We start from the raw sequence: 23,210 nt of genomic DNA on the forward strand, positions 1-23,210 counted from the left end.
CACGTGGGATGATCTGTGTGGTTTGAGGACTAGGTTGATGTTCTGACTTGCTGTGTCCATTGTACTATATTTTCCCTCAATGAATTTTCCCAAACAAAGTACCATGATGAGCCAAAGCAGGAGGAAAAATACACCTAGACCGAACCAGAACTCTAACCAAGGGGAAATAAGGTAGATTTCCTTCAGTTGATGAAAGAGTTCTGTTGCTTTTTCTTTAAAAGTCATTTTTATTTCTGGCATCACTTCGGAGTTACTTTGATCCTCGGAAAAGTTGTCGAAGTCGATGAAATAACCAGAGGCAGTTCTGTCAATTGTTGGGATTGTTCTTTTAAATTGTCTTTCGGTAGCACTTTCTGATGCCACATTATTGTAGACTGGTGTTTCTTGACGAACTGTTTCAATCTGTGTCTCAAGAGGCACGAGTTCCACGGCATTATTGCATAGTCCTTCTCTGTGCGCTGCAGGCTGATGGAATGTGATTAGTCTTTCAGTTTGAACCTCTTGGATTGTTGCAAGTTTGGGTATTCTGTTGTTTCTTGGGTGTCCACTGGGCCTACTGTTGACTATAGGCCACATGCTTGTGGTTTTACCAGGTCGATAGATACGACTCTGTTCTCCTTTTTACCAGCAAGGGGCGGTAGTACTACTGATCTTGTTCCGGTGACTGCCAAGACAGGTACTGCTTTTCTGTAAGAAGGCCCAAATTCCTTCATCACCGCGATTTTTTCTCTGACTAGATCCCCAATCTTTGGAATCCAGACAGGCCTTGCTGGGGCTGTTGCTTGTGGTGCCTCGTCAGTGGTATCTGGCTGTTGCTTTAACTTTATGTTGCTTAAGGATTTTCTTGTTTCATTCAGTTCCTGTAAAACAGCCAAACGATCTTTGATGTCAAAGTCTGTTTTCTTATCTTGTACCACTGATACCTGACTATCTAAGTCCTGAATTCTCATTCTAATTCCGAACAATAGTTCGTATGGGCTGAAACCTTTTAGAGATTTTCTTGGCAAATTGTTAAGACTGGTCTGGACACTTATTAAATGTTTGACCCACCCAGCGCCTGAACCTAATACCTTCGCTGTTATAGATCGCTTTATGTCCCGGTTTTTTCTTTCTACCACACTATTCCCTTCGGGGTGCGACGGACAAGAATACCGCAACCCAATTCCCATGCTGGCCATGGCCTCCTTATAAGCTCGAGAGCTGAAAGCAGGACCCTGGTCAGAACGGAACGTGGTAATTGCGTATGTGCCGATAAAGACTCGCAGATCTTTTATAACCGTTCTAGCGTCATCCGAGCGCTGGAGGCCACTTTTTTTAAGTGTGTTTAGCCTTAATAATTAATAGGACGCAGGATGGGGTGTAGACAGCGTTACGCTGTTTCTGATTGGTAGCCGGTAGCATGGTTCACTACCGCGATCCCTGTTGCAGTTTTCACAGTTGTTTGCATATATTTGGTGTTGTACACTCATTTCCGGCCACCAGTATACTGATTGTAATTCAGTCAAGGATTCCTTGATCTCTCTGTGCCTAGGACCCAAACCCATGTGTACGTCTGCTATTAAAAATATTCTCCTGTTCGTGTTTGGAATTACCCTATCCCCCACTCCAGGGATTCGAGCAAAAGGAACGGAGTTTGCATCGATTACGTATGCATAATTGAGTGGATAGTTCACGGGTAGTGCTGCAGTCGCCTTTTACGGTCGTTTTTACTGCCAGCATGGTTTCCCCGTCTATGTATTTTTCTGTACGCTTTTTTGTGGCTACGGAAGCCGGTTTAGTTGCTTCCGCTGTGCCTGTATTAGCCAATGAATTCCCTGCAACGTGAACGCCATCACGTTGAAGACTCTGTGCGTGTATCACGTGAGTCTTTTGCAGTTCTTTCTGTAAAAGAGCTACCTGTTTCCAGAGCAATTTATGCTTTATTGTGGCACCTGTGTCATCTTTGTAATCGTTTTCAATCCAACTCTGCAGTTTATTATTGTAAGAGTTGACGCAAAAATGAGAATTGCACACGATAAGTGTGGGGAATTCACGTTCTGCATTTTCAAGCGCCATCTTTAAACATCTGATTTCAGCTCTCTGAGCCGAACAGTTTCTTACTGATTCAGATTTTGTTATTTTCGGTCTGAATTTACCGCACAGCCAACGACCTTTAACAATCGCACAGGCTGCATCGTAGGATTTGCTCTCTACGTTGAAATGCTGTACAAATCTATCTGTATAGATTATACAGGCGTACTGTGGGAGAGGCAGAATTTCGATTGGCAGAGGATATTCTTCTTCATATTCTAAATCATTCAGTTCTTCGAATTGCGGGGCGAAATAGTATTTCACATCTTCCGCTCCTAGAGAATCTACACACTGTATCCATTTCGGATCCAGTGACACTGTAGGCAGGTTTACTGGGCTGAATAGCGCCTCGAGGGCGGATTCCGCTGTGAGGATATTAATCCTTTTACCATGTGCTAGTTCTCGTTCATTTGCTAATGCAATTTGCACTGCTTTCACAGTTCTTTCTGTGTGACTGAATGTTTTTTCTACTTGTGTGTACAAGTGAGATTTAATTGAAATTGATACCTTTTCTCCCTCATTAGAGGTCAGGTACGTGAATCTGCATCTTCCTGGGATGACTCGGATTACAAGATCGTGTGTGTTGTCACGTGTATCTAATTTTGTTTTAGCTAACATGTCTGTTTGCAGTGATCTCAAAATTTCTGTGTGTTTTTGAGTCCAATTGATTTGTTTAAAATCAGGTTTAATTAGTTCGTAGAGAGGTTTAACCCTCTCTGCGTAATTTAGAATGTATGTTCTTCCGAAATTCAGAAAACCTAGTATTGATTGTAAATTCTTCAGCGTTTTTGGAGCTTGGAGTACAGCGCACTTCTCTAAGAAGTTGTCCGCTAGGCTTTTTCCTTCACTTGATAATTCGTATCCTAAAAATAATACTGTCAGATGGGCAATTCGAGACTTTTTAAAGTTGAATTTGTAACCCTCTACTGCGAACCCAAGTATACTGGTGTTCACTCTTTTCAAGTGAGTATCCAAGTCGTCGTCTGTGAGATAAATATCATCTACGTAAGATAATGCCTCATCATCATATATTTGTAGTAACTCTGTTACCCTAGCTGAGAATAGTCCTGGGCTGTTCTTGAACCCCTGTGGGAGTCGACAGAATTTTTTCTGCGACCCAAATGCTGAGAAAGCGGTCAAGTATCTGCTTTCTGGTGCAATGTTTTGACAAAGGAAACCATTAGATATGTCTAATGTCATTTTATATTTTTTCCTAACTATGTTATTCATTAGGGCTGCACTATGCGAGTTTTGTACTGCAAATGTTTTGCAACATGCATTAAGGTGTCTGTAGTCCAAAACGAGACGATATGAATTGTCTGGCTTGGAGACAGGAAACAAAGGATTGTTCATTTGAGAGGTGCATGTTTCAATCACCCCCTGGTATTCAAGTTGATCTAAGATCTCCCTGACTTGTTTTCTAGCTTCTTGCTTAATGGGATACTGCTGTTGGGCAGTTGGTTCACTTTTTAACTGGATTTTGTGGGGAGGAGAGTCCTCATCCCATCCTACATGATTTTTATATAATGCCGGTGCCTGGGCTACTGCCCATTTCCTTGCATAAGTATATTTTTTGTGAATCGGAATGTGATTCGAGAAGGCAGGCATAATCATTTCTTCGCCAGGAGGGCACTCCCTGACAAACTCTGGGGGCCAATCTTTTTCAGCTAACAGAATATCATAGCCTTTTGAGAGTTTATCCCAAAATAGACCCTTTATTTTCCTAGTCTTATCACCCTCTATACGCAATGTTATTTTGTATATTTTATGGGGCTCGCTAAGTCTGGTGTCGGCAGTTTCAACCTGAATGTATTCATTCATGTCCACTGTCTCCAGATGACTCATCAAGATCTTGCGGGCTATACTGATTTCTGCTGCACTGTCTAACATTGTCAATGCCCACTCCCCGTTTTTCAACTGTGTCCTCAGTATTCTCGGCATGGTTGATTACTCTAATACTGGCTACCTTCTTTTTTGGAAATTGAGATTTTTTACTCTGAGCATGTTCCTTGTCTTTGGACTTGGTGTGCTCTCCTGGGTCTGACCGTCCTCTTCTTTCCGATTTCTGCGAAAAAGATCGAGAGGGACGTGTACCTCAAGTTATCCCTATTTCTAAGGTTATATCTTTTCTCAGAGGGCTCCCTCTGGGGAGACTGGTGTTCTCGAGTCGGAGTTCTTTCCCTCCGTCGAGGAGACCTTCCTCTAGACTGGAAAACTTTTTCCTTGGGAGTGGATTGTTTATTTCCATCCCAGCTCTTTTTAGGAGTGTTTAAATTATTTTTAATAAATAATTTTTCAGGATTTTCGAGCAGTTGGGGCTTTACTGGTTTCCCACCCAAGCTGTCTCTACCTAATTCTTCATAGCACTTTTCTATGATTCTGGCAAGCTCAATTGGCTGATCTGTTATATCTGTTTCCTTCAACGTCTGGCGGATCGCCACAGATGCTGCTTCTCCCTTTATGTTGGCTAATAATATAGCCGAGACCTGCTTGAAGTCTTTCAGTAATTTCATACCAAGAGTTAAAGCGGGCTCTGGACCGTATTCATTCTGAATCTGTTTTAGCACATGTGGTATTACCGCCATAGACGGAACACCATGTGTTTTTGTGTAAATGGAAGCAAAGACTGTACCCCAAGTGTCGCAGTCCTCCACGTGTGGTGCGATTCCCATAGGAAGGCAGATTGTCAAGATTCTGTGTTTCTCGATAGGAGTAGTATCCGGAAATACTGCCTCTATTTGAGTGATTTTCTGTGCTAACCAGAAAGGAATTTGTTCCCGTTTTACGGGTGTTTTACCAAGACATGACTGTATGTTCTGTGGTGTAATTTTATTAGTGTTCCCCTGATGAGGGGTCAGCTGTGGTACATTAACAGCTGGTTGGACTGTTGCAGTCCGCATTACATATTGGACTAATTGCCTATGTATTTTAATTAATGTTTTTAGCTGTACTAACAGCTCTTCTTTAGACATTTTTGCAATGTCCGGGTGTGGTGTGTAGCTGGCTAGAACCGGCCACATTGCTCCTGGTCTACCTAGTGGACCGAGCCTGGTAATATGATCATTATGTTTTAGGGCGCCATTAAACCAGAGCAGGTGCTCTTGGAATTTTAGTGGGATTTCAGTCTCCTCGAAAGGAGCGTACTCATCCGGTGGTTTCTCTATTTTGTAATAGTGAAACTCTTTTGTTCTAGCGTTTGCCGCTGGAAAGTTTATCCATGAATAGAATACTTCTGTCTGCCGATATTCGTGTGCCTCTATCACGAAAATTACTGTACCACCTTGTGGTGTCAGTCCATTCTCTATAAGTTTTAAAGTTATAGACTTTCTTAAATGTACCGGGATGATAATTGCATCCGGGTCAGTATCTTCGGGACCCTGCGGAGTCGCATCTGCTGCGGCCCCAGTGGTTCCGTTTTCTCCTGGCATTGTATAAATGCAAGGTTTGCAGAGTAGGTCTCCAAGGAGACAAAGATTAGGTGCACAATATTTTGGAACACTGTATCCTTCAACATTGAATAAACCAGAGCTTTACATAGGAATCTCTTCCTACTGAGTTCGGGCGGATTTTAACCTTTCACCCACTCCAGACTTCTATTGGAGTATTTACGGGAGAAAGGGGTCTGTGTGAAATACGCACGACTGAGTTACTCTAACGTCTTGCGTTAGTTTATCGCCTTACCAAACGTTGGGCGCCATGTAGTGTAGTTCCTATTTTCCCAATAGGCCCTGCGCATTGGAATAACATAAACAGTAGTATCGACGTAGAAGTGCGGATCTTCCAGGCCTCTACTGACTATGCTAAACTTAATTAGGTTTGTTACCAACTAGCTCAGAGGTCACTGGAAACTTTCTTGACTGAATAGGAAGTGATCAGCTTCCCAACAACCGTGCAACATGACAACTTTGCTCCTCAGATCAAGAGTCAATCTCTAGGGTCGTGTGAAACAATAGACAGTTATTTTACTCAGTCAGGTTGGTGCAGATTACTTTCACAATATGTAGAGAATAGAGAGACGGGCGTTGTCAATAAAAGGTAACATTTATTGAACAGTCTTTCTTCTCGTACAAGAGAAATGAATTGCCACAATTGCAAGACTTGTTATTATAAAAAGTACGTACAGTAAGATAAGTATTGCGAAATAATACTGTAAAAGCATTGATATGGTTTCTTAGCCATACAATGGTTTAAAAAGAATAAAACATATATACATTCATATATACATTAGGCTAAAATACTCAACTGGTGCTTCTAACTACGCCTACCCCAGTGTACCTGACCTAAGCCTAATATTTGGGAGGGGAGTAAGTAAGTAGCTTTAAGTTAAGTTGGTTTTGCCAAGGTTTGCTTCAAGAATTCTCTCTCAAGGGTTTAGTCAACACCATACCTCTGGAATAGAATGATGGAGGTCTGGTATCTCCCTCAGGGCTCGATATCCCAGTCACCCGCAAGGGTAGACTAGAAACGCCGGAGCTGGATTTCTCTGCAGGAGAAAGACAGCGTCTCTTCTTCAGCTCGTCGAGGAGGAGGAGGGGGGACAGCGTCCGCGGGCAGCTTGCATCTGCTGGGCTCTTTGCAGGGGACGGCTGTTCAGCTCCTAAGTTCACCACACCATCGTTCGCTAGTTAGCAGCGATAGCAGTAGCGATAGCAGCTATGGTATCATCAGCATGACAGCTTCTTCAGCAGCAGCGAGATAGCTTGCAGCATCAGCTTCAGCGAAACAACGGCAGACAGCAACACAGCAGCTATGGCATTGATAGCTTCAGCGCAGCGTTTGTTTAAGGCAACGTTGGTAATATTTATACCTGAAAGGTGCCTTGTTTGACGTAAGTTTTTGGACATAAGACGTCAATAAAGATGTCACTAGGAAGTGATCGTTTATCAGTGCTCATTAGAGTTCTATTACTAATCAAAACACAGCAAGCGGGGATTTCCAGGTTTGCTGAGTTTTTATCTTGTTGAAGAACTCAGAGTGTTAATCTAGGAATCTCAGATAGTAACTTCTGCTATGTCATTGCACTAATTGGTTGCAAAGGAAGTGGCAGAGAAAGCTATTCTGGAATGTGGCTCTGTTCGTGTGAGGCCAGAGACGAGTTTCTGAATATTGCACTTGAACGGTTATGCCAATATAGGGAATAAATGGATTTATAGCCGAATAGGGGCATAAGGTCACAGTATCGATCAGGGTCCTAGATTAGAACGCAACAGGTGAGGAACCAGATGGAGGCGTATAGGCACCATTCTGGGTCCAGTGTTTGTCCTGGTAGCGATCTTTGTATGAAGAAGGAGTAAACCTGAAAGCACTATTGGACTGGCAAAAGAGCAAAACCTCTTGAAATCAGACTTTGGCTTGTCAGAAACTAGGAGGTGATTACAGTCCTTGAATATTTTGGAGACTATATCTTTCAAATTAAGGTCAATGAGGTACTGACCAGAGCGTGGTAACATAACAAGTATTATTTCTGCAATTGTTACTCCAGAAAGCAGAGGCAATGCCTTGGCATTCTCAAACAAGATATCTGAGAACAACTTGCCCTGCATCTCTATAGGTGTCAGAAAGGCCAATCAAAGTTTTCAAAGTCCTTGATAAAGCAGTGGGATGAATTAGTGTCCTATGTCGTGGTCCCTATGGCCATGTTCAGACCCATATAGTCTTTCTGTAGGAACCATGCTTATGATACACTAGCTGCGAAGAGCTATCATTATCCCCAACCTAGACACATCCTCTTCAGATTAGTCTCCAAAAAATGCACCTTACTCGTGTGAGGCCTTTCTATAGCTGTACCCTGGAGGTCGCATGGCATCCTCGAGGTTGCCACTCTATGCGGATCCTGGATAGACCAATTTCTATATCAGTCGGTGAAGGCAGAGGCAGGATGTTCAGAAAACTGAGCAAAAACACCTCAGCTGCTTCTAAGAGCAGACTTTTCCAGAGGAAATCCCAGGGTCTGACTGAAATAAACATAAACCTTCTCTACGTCCTCTTTGAGAAAGTATTTGCCCTACAAGTCATCCATAGTTAACTCTTCACGATTGGATGAAAGTAAGGAAGAATAGTTTTTGCATCTACTGGAGGCCTTCTGCTTTCTTCCAGAAGAAAACAAAAGCATTTTCAGACTTTCCTTCATAAGGGCCTAAAGAGAGATCCATCCATAACACCCTCTCAGACAAGGACCTTGTTGCAAGGGATGAGCCGGGGATCACCAGGGTCAGAATCACTAAGCAGCTTCAACAAGAAGGAGAAAAGCAGACCTGGCATGGAAGTGAGGGAGTAGAAGAGTGGCAAATTCCAGCTGTCTCCCAAAACGTATGTACCATTGCTCCAAACCTTTGAATGGGAGATGCCAACATCACCTGTAAGCATCCCGCATTGCTGTGAAGAGGATGGTGTAGGTCAGGGCTTTAAGTGGGATGACAAAACTGGGGGTCTCTCAAAGGGGCGCTGCCAATGTAATTAAGGGCGTGGCTTAAAATTACGTAAGATGAAAATCTGTGCTTAGCATAGTGTGCCGCCCGACTTGTATTTAGCTTTTTCTGTCATTGCATCCAGATATATGGTACAACAAGTAACATCATACCTACAACAACTCAGGACTATTGGCTTTGTCAATGGTCGTTAGTTGCTTAAGATAAATAAGAAGCAACTATGGCTTATATATAATATTGAAAAAGCTTCCACTTAACGACTTGGTGACACCGCAACAATTTTGCTGCTCCTGAGTTTCACAAAGATAAAGGAAATCCAGAGAGAAAATGAATCTCTTTAAAGGATTTCCCTTCCCCTACAACGCTCACCTGGCGTGACGTCATGCCGTAAATTCTCCACTATTTAGAAGTGAGCAGTGTGAGCACACGCTCATCGATGTGCTTGTTGTCACTGCAGTCTGTAAAAAAGGAAACCGCCTGTGCCAGGGCACAAAACAGAGCCTGATAGAGACCCGGTTTGAGCCCCCCTTTAAAAATCTGCCGGTGCTCAGACCCGGTGAGACCCAGCCCACTTAAAGCCCTGGTGTAGGGTCAAGGCACGCTCAACTGCTGATGAAAACTAAGGCTCCAGAGAGGAGATGAGTTAAGCTAACACCCGAGAACTCAGGTAGCAATACCTCTCTCCAACAGAGTCATAAAAGTAAACAGAAGGCAGAATGGCTATGGAGCCCAACTAAAGCTATTCCCTGAGAGCTAAAGGAAAAGCTAGAATATTAGAGATTGTGACTGTTGGGGAGGGAGGAGGTAGGAGTTTGCTGGATTGGAGTTGATTCACCCCAGGGCACAAATCCTAAAAAAAGAAGTCGGGGGACTAACCTAGTTAATCAGTATGCAAGTGACATCATGCCTCGTGACATCATGCCGCGTGACAGCAAAACGGGGGACATCACAGGAAGTGGCATCATAAGAAGTGACATCAGATCTTAAGCCCTAACATGTCTATCATGATTACATTGGAGCACATTTCGAGCATACAGGGAAACCCTCCCGATTTAGTCAGCAGATTCACACTTTTGTAACCTACACATAAAACAATGTTGCCTTTTGTCAATGCAAACTTTTTCTACTCATAGTGCTTTACAAGAAAAAATTGTGATATTTAAATTATAACAACGCCTCCTCAGGGGTAGTAAGCACTATATAAATGCTATTTATTTTGTGTAATTACTGAGAAAGACCAATACATCTGACATTCTTACAGTGCATGCACATCAGAGCCTGAACTAAGTGAAAAGCTGCCTCTCTTGAGTATGTGTGAAGTGCTAACAAGGTGTGAGCCTTTGTTTCCCCTCTGCTGCATTTGCTTCAAGGTGTGAGGCTCCTGACTGCTCCCAACAAAAGGAGGCCTGATGACCCCTCAGATTCGGCTCAGCATAAAACAAGAACAAGAAAACCCCCTCCCCGCCTGCACGTTGTTGCTTTTCAAAAGCAGACAACAACGTGCAGGCGCTGCTGAATGTGTCCCGGTGTTTGCAAATTACAACTGGGACGAATTCTGCATATTTTTCAGTGGGGTCCCACTTCTTGGCAGGGCGGACAGCGTCCACCCTTTGAACAGCTGCGGCCCGTGGAGGGAGTTGCGGTGGAGCAGAGAGGCGGGGTGGGGGAGGGGCGCGGTGGGGTATGCTAAAAGCCGACATATGGATAATTGGAGGTAAGTAAACAATTAAATATAAAATGAATTTCGTAGCGTGCCCTGCATCACAAAATGCGATGCAGCGCGCGCTACAAAATTCGTTTTATTAAATAAATTGTTTACTTACCTCCAATTATCCATATTACGGTTTTTAGCACCCCCCACCCTGCCCCTCCCCCGCCCCGCCTCTCTGCCCCACCGCAACTCCCTCCATGAGCCGCAGCTGCCTTTGAAAATAGTGGGTTGGCGCCGTCCACCCACGTGTACCCTCGACTTCTGCCCTGGTTCACCCCCCCAGAAGTAAGGAAGTTGATGATGTAGAAACCCCGGAGGTAATGAGACTGAAGACAGTAATACTAACAACCACACATTTATAACTATAATATGACGTGAAATTCATATTATTTGTCTAGACAAAAAGCCACAGTAAGAATCCATATTATGTGTCTAGACAAATGGGCACACCTACCCACTAAGATCAAGGGTTAACGTAGCATGCATCACATCTGCTAATTAGCACAAGAAAAAGCCCTGAGTGTTCCGCAAACAGCTTCAAACACCGTTTAGGACATTATGGTAAGTCGTCTGACAACAGCCAATTGCTTGCGCGCCAGCCGTGGCATTATAAATAAACTTAAATGTGGTCTTTGCATTGGATGCGCTGAGCAATCTTGAGATGTCTTAACAGCTGCTACATATGTAATGTCGCGGTCTTTTTTTTTTTTACACACCCCAGCTTGGAACAAAAGCTGTCTCCCAAAAGCTAAAGGTCTGTTCTTTTCTGCCTGCTAACGTGGAAAACGTGCGCCACATGAAACACTGTCCAGCTTACATGTAGCTTCATATCTTGCCTTGCAGTATGACACATGTACATTGTTATTTTATCGGAGGGATTAGGCATGTGTGTTTCACTTACATAAAGAATCTTAGATATGAGAAAAAAATTTAAATACATTCAATATAATAGTTTTATAGATTCCATGAGCTCTGTAGTAGTAAGAAGGCTACGTGTTACAATGCTTTGTAAAACGCATAAATTAATTAACTACGGGCAGATTTATAAGAAACTGACGCATCTGAAGAGATGTGTCAGTTTTGCCTGCACCAGCCTGCGATACCCTTGCGCCACCATGGATGTGCAGTATTTACAATACGACACACCATGGCGCAAGGATTGACAGATGCGTCAGAAATTCTGACGCATCTGTTGGCTTAAATGCATGCATTGCTGGAGTTGTGTTGCAAGCATGAGGCAACTCCAGCAATGCATTTCGAGGCCTATACCTACTGTACTGCGTCACTACTTACGCCGGCTTGAAGCAGGTGTAAGGTTTTGATGCAGTGGCGTCCTAAAAGTTGCGCAGTGAAATCTTGTAGATTTCACGGGGTCACTTTTAAGAGGCCTTGCTGCATAGGAAGGCCCACCCTGCATACATTGTACCTGACACAGGTATAATGTGACACAGGGCTTTACAGCGTGACGCAACTCCCTAGATGCGTCATGTTGCAAATTGGCCGCATCGTTTCAGCTGCTGTTGCGTCAAAAAAAAATGCTGCAACGGCAGCGGAAGGGTCTTGTAAATCTGCCCCCCAATTTTTTATTGGCTTGTTAATTATTTTGCCGTTATTTTCATTCTGCATAAGAGCTCGAGTTTAGTTTGTGATGCAGGTATCCTAACCCCTTTTGTAACCATTGCCCACGAGACTCGCCAGAATGCTAAGGTGGTGCAACCTTTGCTCTTAAATTTAATCAAATTACTCCAATTTAACTGTCAAAACAATGGCTACCCATTGAAACTAGGTCAATGAATAAAATGGCTAATGACAAATATAAAATCTTATATATACGTGCTCCTTGCCAGCTCTGGACTTGACGAAAAACTGCGTTGAGAAGTTATCCCAAAGTTTGGAACTCATTTCTTACCTCTCTTTCTGCTGTATCTTCATACTCTGAAGAACCCATAAATCTTGTTGTATCTTCATACTCTGAAGAACCCATAAATCTTGTTGTTGGGACGAAAAATTCAAAGCATGGTGATGATGATGAACATAAGGATCCATGTAAAATAAACTAAATAATACTTAGAAATATAATAAACATAGTTAAAAATATTTTATAATGTTTACATTAATAAGTAATATGTATAATTAAATAAAAAATGTATTAAACATATATATATATATACACATATAATATATATACTTACTTAATAATCCGTTTTAATAATTATTTTAATAACTTATAAAAAGTAAAAAAATTATACATTAGAAAATACATCTATACACATAAAATAATACCATACATAATAATTAAATAATCATGTAAAACTAATTTAAAAAATTTAATTTAATACAAAACATATTAAATAGCAGAGGGAATAAAACTACTATTCCAACTCCAAAAAAAACAACAGTAAGGAAAATATTAGATAGCGTAGGGGTAAAAATGACTATTCCCGCTCCAGAGAGTGCAACAGTAGAGAATTGTTGGATAGCGTATGGGTAAAAATTACTATTCCAACTCCAGAGAGTGCAACAATAGGGAAAGTGTTGGATAGCGAAGTGGTAAAAATTACTATTCCAACTCCAGAGAGTGCAACAGTAGCGAAAGTGCTGGATAGCGTAGGGGTAAAAATTACTATTCCAACTCCAGAGACAGCAACAGTAGGGAAAGTGTTGGACACTGTAGGGGTAAAAATTACTATTCCAACTCCAGAGAGTGCAACAGTAGGGAAAGTGTTGAATAGCATAGGGGTAAAAATTACTAATCCAACTCCAGAGAGTGCAACAGTAGGGAAAGTGTTGGATAGCGTAGTGGTAAAAATTACTATTCCAACTCCAAAGAGTGCAACAGTAGGGAAAGTGTTGAATAGCATAGGGGTCAAAATTACTATTCCAACTCCAGAGAGTGCAACAGTAGGGAAAGTGTTGAATAGTATAGTGATAAAAATTACTATTTTCACTCCAAAGAGTGCAACAGTAGGGAAAGTGTTGGATAGCGTAGGGGTACAAATTACTATTCCAACTCCAGAGAGTGCAACAGTAGGGAAAGTGTTCGATAGCGTAGGGGTAAAAGTTACTATTCCCACTCCAGAGAGTGCAGCAGTAGGGAAAGTGTTGGATAGCGTAGGGGGAAAAATCACTATTCCAACTCCAGAGAGTGCAACAGTAGGAAAAGCGTTGGATAGCGTAGGGGTAAACATTACTATTCCCACTCCAAAGAGTGCAACAGTAGGGAAAGTGTTGTATAGCATAGGGGTAAAAATTACTATTCCAACTCCAGAGAGTGCAACAGTAGGGAAAATGTTGGATAGCGTAGGGGTAAAAATTACTGTTCCCACTCCAGAGAGTGCAACAGTAGGGAAAGTGTTGGATAGCGTAGAAGTTAAAAATAACATACTTATAAATAAATTAATGTTTTAAAATAAGTAATTAATTAATTATTAAATAAATCTAAACTATTTACAAATACCAATAAATAATAATTAAAAACCTAATTATCAATGAATAATTAATTAACAATAAATAATAAATGCCAATTAAAATTGATTAATAAATATTACATACCAATTAATACATTTTGAACAATAAAATACTTTTATAACAAAAACATATGTATTATTAAAAAAGTAATTACCAATTAACAAATATTGAACAAGTAAATACTTTTTTATACCAAAATATTAATTATCAAACATTAATTACCAATTAATAATTACTTAATATTATATTGATTAAAGATATCAATAAATAATATTTAGTAATATTTAATTACCAATTAATGATTAAACAACAATAAATGAATTTTCATAACCAAAATATTATACTTTTAAATAATTCCCAATTAATGATTACTGTCCAATAAATTAATTATCAATACCGAACTATAAATTTAATAATTACTTAGATATCAATTACTTTACACACTATTCCCCTATAAATGCACAGCACACTCCAATAATAAAATAATACATTTAACATAATTATCAGTTAATCAATTAATACAAATTATTTACCAATTAATACAAATTAATTACTAATCAATAATAAATTAACAATACTATAATTATCAATCCAATTAATGAAAATAAATTATTAAATAATTACATTTAAATAACTTCTCACCCTATTCCCCTATAAACCTACAACCCACTAAAGAACTTACATGCAAAAATGTATTAAAATAATTTATAATTCCTAAAAATTAAGAATTAATTTAGTATAATTAAATTACTTCCCACCCTATTCACCTATAAACCCACAACCCGCTACGGTACTAAAATACAAAATTAACTTAAAATGAAATTATTAACATATAAAAATTGTGTACATGTATGTTAAAACCAGTAGAACACGACAAAAAATATATAACACATACATATTAAATACATAATAAAATACATAACAATCATATAAATATTGATATTAGTAACATCGATATTAGTAACATCGATATATTTGATATCGATATTACTAACTTCGATATTACTTATATCGATATTAAAAAAATCTATATTACTTACCTTCGATATTCTGTCCCTTCAAGATTATCACCTCTATATTATTGTAGATTGATATTTTATTTTCGATATTTTGACTGCTCACCCTTCATAATAAGTGGTATCAGGAATCTCACCTAGTGCCGATATCAGCACCCCTCGCATAGCAGTATTTTTGTCCCGCTGCACAAAATAATCAGTCCACACAATTTTCGTTGGAAAACAGTTTTGCTGCAGTTTTATTTCATTCAAGAAGTATGCCAATGTGGTGGGTTAACTTACGGGCGATCCAAGGGCAGGCAGCGGAGACTAACCTAATCTGCCCTGCCTGCCTGATGAGCCAAACTGCACTGTGGCCAACCCTACTGGTCTCATTTATCACAGAGGAGGCGAGCTGGATACAAGTAGGTGAAGCAGCGGAGAGTGCACCTTGATGAAGAAAGACATTTGTGTGTAAAAAGAGTGTTAGATAGTAGTGCAGACATAATTACACTTGTTTAACAGGCCCTCAGGCCTCTTGATTTTGTAACATGGCTATCTTTTTCTTAAGTATTCTAGGGTTTGACTACAGGGGCTTTCCTTTATCCCCCCTCCCATGGAGTACGTAGGGTGAAGGCTGTAGGTAAGATATTGGAGTTAATTTTCTCCCTTTGATTTTATCACATGTGTGTTCACGTATGACAGTCATGTGTTTCACACATATACCAGGCATGCTTAAAAAGGGTGGTGTGGTCGGTTTTTCTCATATGAATGACCCAAGTATCCTGATGGTGCTCTCGTGTGTTTTCTTTTCTTTTCTCTTCTCCTTCACAGGGTACTGAGGACCCACAGGTAGTGGAGAGTGACAGAGGTCACCCCACTTTTTGATTTTGAAACCACAGTGTTGGTAAGAGTGGAGCACCATTATAAAAATAGAAATAGGTCCTGATGAATGCCATGTACCACTGTTGACACTAGGCAAAAACATGTCAACCAAATACCTCACGGCGAGGGGTTAATAACCTTACCTATGTCGACGTTCACTTGTTTTCAGACACCATACAGTTACCTAATCCATTAAAACTAAATGAGGCAACTGTAATGGTTTTTAATCTCACTCACTTGTTTTGGGCCCACTTAGCTTAGAAGTGCATCCCTGTCGTCAAATGTATGCCCGTCCTCTATCAAACCAAGTTTTTAGAGGGCGAGGACGGACGATGATGAAGCATGACACCAGTTGGTGTGTGAGGCCAGCCCTAAACTTTTTGTGAGATGCCTACACTGACATACACATAACACACCATCTCATTTGTGTAGAACAACTCAATTGGTGCACACATTTATGTGGGGATTATCCCCCTTACATACCATGGACCACCAGTCCATAACTTTACTCATGTATTTTGAGGACGGAGCGTTGCAAGGCCCGCCCCCGGTTGCTCAGGTTTACAACCGCCCAAAGGACTAGCGGGGCGCCAACTTTTTCATCCAGGCTCGTGCCATACAGACTCCTGGGGTTTGTCATAAGGCACCACTCTGTGATCCTAAAATGGTACCCCTTTTTACCAATCAGCCCCCGGATTACCCTGTAACTCCATTAATGCCCAGGATGTGGCCACTGTCATATCCAGAGCCCTCACATGGCATGTCCATAACCACCTGCAACCTGCTGTTAGTCCTTCTAGGTAGAACATTACCCTATCTACCTAAGACAGGTGTGCTCCGTCCCTATCGGGGTACCATGTGCTGTTACACGAAAAAGGCCATGCCTAATTTACCCAGCCCTTCTTATTTTATATTGATTTTGAGTTTAACCATGCCCTCCTGCTTAGTGGGCTTGTACATGGCTCATTTCCTTTCTGTAGGAATGTGATGGCCTCGCCGGAAGGGGGATCTGCTGTTCTTTTCTTTAACTCCAGAATGATTATCCTTTGTGTTATTGCAGGCTCAATAACCACCTGCCCCTGCAGTTCCCAGTCCTTCTAGCTGGACCATTTCCCTATCTACCTCTGATAGGTGTGTCCCGACCTTATTGGGGTGCCGTGTGGGTTTGGCCCACAAGAGGGCACGCCTAATTGACCAAGCCCTTCTCATTTGATTTGAACTTGAGTTGAACCAAGCCCTGTGCCAATAAGGGCCTTCTGGTTGGCGGTTGCAAGAATCATGTATTTACCCCTCACCACCCAGTTCCTGATTTCAGGTTTCGGTGGTAAGCATAATGGAGGTCGCCTCCAAGGCCATCAATATATTTGTTAACAAGTTATTGTTTGTGGCCAACACCATAATGAGTTTAGTTCCCCTAGTATTGCCTCATGGTCAACAACAGGGGTAGGGGGTCTTATAGTCACACCTTCATCAAAGCACGCCTCTCGGTTCGTTACTTACTTCTGTCCCTGGAGACCTATATTAATTAATATGTGGTCTCCAGGGACAGAAGAAGTTAACGATCCAAGAGTTGTGTGACTACAAGCCCCTCCTACCCTGTTGTTGAGCATGAGGCAATAGTATTGCCTAACAAGAAATACCAAAGGGCCGATTCCGATTCGGGAAACGAATCCATACGACGATTCGTATTCGGTGCCGTTTCTGTACGAATCGTAGTAATCCGTCCGAATCGCGTACTACGTTGGCTCAAAATACATACAAATCGTCACGAACCGTAGGAAAGTCAAGGGTGGGTCCGTACGACATAGACCCGCACAGTAAACCGTACGAATCGTATAAATGCCGTATGACCTGCCAAGTACGATTTGGACCGGGGAATGAGGACGCGATTCGTACGGATACGTCCGGTATGAGCAATTCGTATGTAGATCTACACTATCTCATAAGCACCGTACCCCTAAATTCAAGGGGAGTACGCAGAGGGTTTATGCACCGTACACGTACGACCTTGGGGGGTACAGACCGTACCCCTACGTACCGTACACCTACATTCATGGGGGTACGCACGGGGACATACACACCGTACCCCTGTAATCCAGGGGTGTACGCACCGTACCCCGATGCACCGTACCCCTGCAATGATGGGGTGTACACGGGGGGGTCTGTCCCAAATGCATTTCGAGCCGAAATCTGGTTTTCTGGACATTTTAAACTCCCGTATCAAAAGCGTCGTATGGTGTGCTGTCGACACGAATCGTACTTGCTGGGTCGGAAAAAGCTGCTTCGAACCAGACGGACGTTGCAGACTGCATGTTCCGAATCCGATTCGTACGGATCATTGAGTCGTACGGTCTTTGGTACGAATCGTACGGAGAACTGCATTGGGTACACATCGTACTACATCGTACGTACAGGTTTGGTTCTCTGTACGATTTGTACGAGAAAAAGGCTCTGTACAACGATTCGGACGGGATTTTACCGAATCGGAATCGGCCCCTAGATGTGCACTTCACTTTATCCTCATTATAGGATTTATTAGGAGTGGTACGCACTGGACTGGACCCAGTGTAGTCCTGATGAAGAGCTTGTGAGGGACAGCTCAAAACATGTTGACACCGACGCAATACTAGGGGAACCAAACTCATTAAGGTCAGGTTTCTCCCTGGTATTACACCCTGATTTTAACTATACCAGCTAGGGGCGGGAACAAAATAATAGCTCACTAGTGAGTTATTGTTAAGATTGATTTTCCTTCCACTCCACATCACTGCACCTCATATAGGGGTAGATTACATTGGTGGGAAGTCCGCCATTGCTGGGCCAGCGGTGAGGACCCCTGGCACGGCGGTGTCAGACTTCCCACCATCACCCTTAAAATTCCCACTGCCAAATTAGGATGGAGGTGGGAAGGGGAAGGTACCTCGGGGGATGGAAAGACCGTCCGCCGTGGTCCCGCAAGGCTGGCCTTTTCCGCCCGCCTTGCGGGACCAGGTACAATAGGGCTATGGTGGCGGTGCCGTGCCGGCACTGCCGTGGGCATTATGATACCTGTCTTTTGGGGCGGAGCTCCCGTCGCAAAAAGACAGGCAGAAAATGCCTTTGGGGGCCCGTTGTAGGCCCCCAGGGGGGGTGAGGTAAGGCTGGGGAAAATGTAATCAAACTCTAATCTATACGTTGTAGTTTGCACCTAGCTCCTGATGACAAACAATAGGTCGCTGTTCTTTGTTAGGCTCATAGATTTTAATTTATATGCTGCCATTCAAAAGGACCTCATACCAGCGGAGTATCAACTCTAAACCACAATTCTGCTGGTGGCACAATTCTAGTTCCGCTTTACGAATACCGCATATCTATTACAATATTGGGGCCATAGAAGCATGCCAGTCTACTCTCGTATTTGAGACATAAAACATATCCATTCGAAGGATAAATTACAGGGAATTCTGTAACTAGTCTCGCTTAACTGCACAAGCTGGGCATGACCAAGTTTCCAACTCAACGGATATAAAAAGAGGGCGTCAAAATCTCAGGCAACTCATCCCTTCTATCTGAAACAAGATAGTAATTCAGAAAACACCATGCCCAAAGACTTAAAAGAGCAGTATCAACTATTATCACCCAGTCCCCTCTCCTGAGGCATGATAGACATTCAAGTATGGTAAACACGCATTCTTCCAATAGTCCTCCTGCACTTTTATAGTAACACTTCGACGCTGTGCAACCATGTGGTCTAGCGCATTATGGCACCCCAAAAGCTCTTGCTTTAATAAAGAACTTCAAATAAGGTTCTCTCTTTTCAAGGCATTGCCTGGTCTGCCGTCAAGCAAGGCTGATTGGCCTTTTGGTGTGGTTGCATTTTGGATTCAGGTTTTCATTGGCTGCTCAGAACCCTTTCCCTGGTTGCCCTATTTTCCATTCTGGAAACCCATATGGGATATGGTGTGTTTGTATGTTTGCTAGAGGTGCATTCTTAGTGGGCAAAACGTATTCTAGAAGGCCAATGGTTTGATTGGAAGCACAGTCTGTTCAAGCTGGATGCTCCGTAGAGGTTTGTGGTGTGCCATCGGCAATTATGGGATCTCTGTTTTGTGTCTGGCTTGCTTGACGGGCAACTGTGGGTGGAGAGGGGAGAGGATGCAGCTTGGGGGTCACTGCAGCTGAACGGGAGCCAGTCTCGGCATCAGCTGGACATCTTGTGATGCTTGGTGCATCGGAGTCTCCCAGAACTGAAGATGAATGGCCGTGTCCTTTCTTGATTGATTGATTTGATTTGATTTATCCATTTGTAAAGCGCGCGAATGCCCGGAGGCGTCTTGGCGCTATGACAGACTGAAAACTTCTGAGACGGGCAACCTAGATAACCGCAGTGAATAGCTTGCGAGAGTGGTGGAGAGAACAATGCCATGAGTCCTGATCTCCCAGGAGGTGTGTGGGTGTTTGGAGTGTGGGACCAGGTTCGGGTCCCAGTGCTGGGTCCCAACTTTTGTCCTGGGCACACAAACAAAGGTTCCTTCACCCAAAGTCAGTCTGGCCTTGGGTCCTGTGGATGCACACTTTGGTTTGTCGATGTTCTTTGCAGCACAGGTTTTGTGTTGCAGCTTTGGGGCGCGGAAGATTGTACTCAGCTTGGCCATGGTAGAATGGGAGTCGCCAGCCATAGGGTTACAGCAGTGGATTTGGAAATGAATGTTATTGGGCTTATTTCTCTTTTGGTGAATGTGGCTGGGGTAGGGATGGTGTGTCGGTAGTTTTCCTCCTGCTTCATGAGAATGTGCCCCATGCTTTCGATGAGATGGAGTGTGTATGGTTGGATCCTACTCGGAGGCTTGTTCTGAACATGCCCTTCACATTGATTGGTGGACCGGAGGTAGGTTGTACTTGTGGACAGCCATCTTCTCTGCCTGGGCATCTGCCAACATTACCGGCACAGGGGTTACACCTCTCGTTGTCCCATCATGATGTGTACACGAGGAAACAGCTTTTGGTTTGTTTACCAGCTAGCCCAAGGAGAAATACAGCACATCTGTCCACCTTTTAAGACTCTGGTCCTTGGCATGCTTCGTGGGTAGCACTTTGGGTGAGGTCGCTAGTGGTTAAGTTGGACCAGCCTTTTGATCGTTGTTTGTTGTGGGTGAACGCCCAGGGTAATTGGCGCAGGTTCTCTTGTCTCATTTCAGTTTGAGGCTTGCATCGATGGGCGTAGAATGCGGCTTTGTGCAACTTTCCAGTTTTCTATAGGCCAGACCCATTCATTAAACGCATTGCAGCTCATTCAAAGGATTATATAGGCAGTGGTTATATATTTGCCAATGTCTGACTTGGCACAGACCACCTCCTGCCAGGGCAGTGGAGGTGGAACAGGTAACCAGGATCGACTCCTGGAGTCGACGGTGCTTACGGTCTCTGGTAGGTCTTGTGGTCCCCAGGGATGGATGGATTGAGTAAGATAGTGGAAAATACCCAATGCCTCGAGGGACTGTCCTTTCGAAACATTCTACCCCTATGGGTATTTTAAATCTCCTGGACCAGTTTGGTGTCTTCTGTGAGCAGAGATGGCTTGAGATCAACCTTCAAAAAATCAAGTACATGGTTTTCAATTACAGCCACACAACCCACCCTAACCCGTCTCTGAATGGTGTTCCCCCTGTAAAGTGTCAGCTCCTTTGATAACTTGGACCTCAACGTGACAGAGAATTTTGACTGGTCTGCCCCGATCCATAAGATTACGTTGAAGCTTGAACATTATGCAGGGGGCATCCTGAGGGGTTTTAAGTGTTCTAGCTTCCGACCAGCATCTCTGGCCATCCAAATCTTCAACCTACAAGCAACAGGCGGGGCCTTGCACGGGGGAGAACTATGGAGACACAAGAGGACTACCACATTGGAGGCCGGCGAGAACCAATTTTCCTGATCTTTGGCGAATCTTCCAACTAGTACCCCACTCCTGCCATTACGGTTGGATTTGGGCCATAGGTCCATCACTCATAAAGCAGCCCTTACACCTCTGCTCTATTGGAGATGGCAATAGGCCTCAGTGGGCCTTGCTCTGTATCAGGCGGGTTTGAATGAGCTACTCAGGCAGCCAGGATTTTCTAGGATTCCCTGATTTGAGCACATTAAGACTTACTTGATAAAATTGAGATGGAAACATTTCTGGACTAACCCAGGAGCCATTTCTGGTGTGTCTAAGGCAGCATTTAAGGGGATTTATTAGAATTACATAGACTGAGAATTGAACAGGAACAGAATTGTGGGTACCTGGACACTATCCTTCCTGGAATTCAAATATTCTTTCCTCATGGAAGAATTTATGGGTTCCATCTAACCCCCTTTGGCAAAAACCTTGTACATTAAATTTCGATTTGGGACCTTCCAGTTGCACCCCTTTACTGATAAATAAGGGCAACATGATACTAACCTAGACCTATCCTGCCCTTTCTGCCCCAGATCAAGGAATGCCCGGTTGCTCACTGGTAATATCCATTACTCCGAGTCCTGGTCTCCCCGTCCCATTCCTGACAAGTGAGCAGCTAGTCTGCTCTACAGAAACCCCTACCTAGCTGAGCTGTTTGCACTTCCCCTATGATGACATCACCATCACGTGACTATAAAGGGGGAAGTGCACCCAATAATCATCCTGAGAATACCAAAGAAAACCAGAACGAAAAAACAGACAATCACCCAAAGAAAAACCCAAACCAGGGAGAGAGGGAAGGGCTCAGGAATGATGCTTGGTAGGCTTATCGTCCCCGCTAAGAGTATTCCCTTTGAGCTTCCCTATCTTGTTTGCACAATGTGCCTTTCTCTATTCATTAGTTCATGCACTGCACCTGCAGAGGAGAGCAGCATTGTACCTGAAGCAAACAGTCACATTGCAGGTTTAAACATTACGAAATCCAAATGCTTAATGCGTTTGGACAACTTTACCATAGGAAGCAACTCTGCACACATTGTATCTGCGTTATTACAGATACATAGACAGTCACATTATAAATGCAAAATGCTATTTGAAGTTGGTATTCTGGGCTTAGAACCAGGGTCCCCCCAGGGTCGAGGATGCACTCTCAAAACACCCTCAGTGGCACCAGGACGGCAGGGGGCAGAGTGCTGAGGCCCAATGTTATCCAATCGGGAATAGGGGGCCTCCAGTTGGTGGGTGCTCACGAGCAGGCCACAACGTTGTGGGAGCAAAGCTCCTGGGGATTAGCTCAGTGCAAAGGGGGTTATGAATTAGCACACAAGGTGCACCCACTGTGGCACAGGGGTTGCTGTGTGTCGAGTTGTTTTCAAAGAAAGTTGCCGGTTTTGGATTTTGGCTGTAGGCTCTGTCCAGGAAGACTTCCGAGAGGAACCAACAGCAGGACAGGTAAGTTGGAGGGCTCTGGAATGTAGGTGCACCTCAGGTGCTCTTCTCCAGTATGCAGGGCGGCTAGAAGCAGGGGTGTCTTTTGAGGGTGGATTTCAAATTACCGAGCTCCTCTTAGTTAGGGGGGTTTCTGTGCAGAGGCGACAGGCAACATTGGGGAGTCCTGAAGAGGTCAACCCAGGGTGGACTCTGACTCTCTGACTCTGGAGCACTGGGGGACCTCTCTGGGACCGGTGGCCCACTAAGGCTGTAGGAGTCGGTGCAGTGGTGGTTCCAGGCGTTGGGTT

The sequence above is a fragment of the Lissotriton vulgaris genome, chromosome 3_1 (assembly GCF_964263255.1).
Source record: "Lissotriton vulgaris chromosome 3_1, aLisVul1.2, whole genome shotgun sequence".
Classification (NCBI taxonomy): Eukaryota; Metazoa; Chordata; class Amphibia; order Caudata; family Salamandridae; genus Lissotriton; species Lissotriton vulgaris.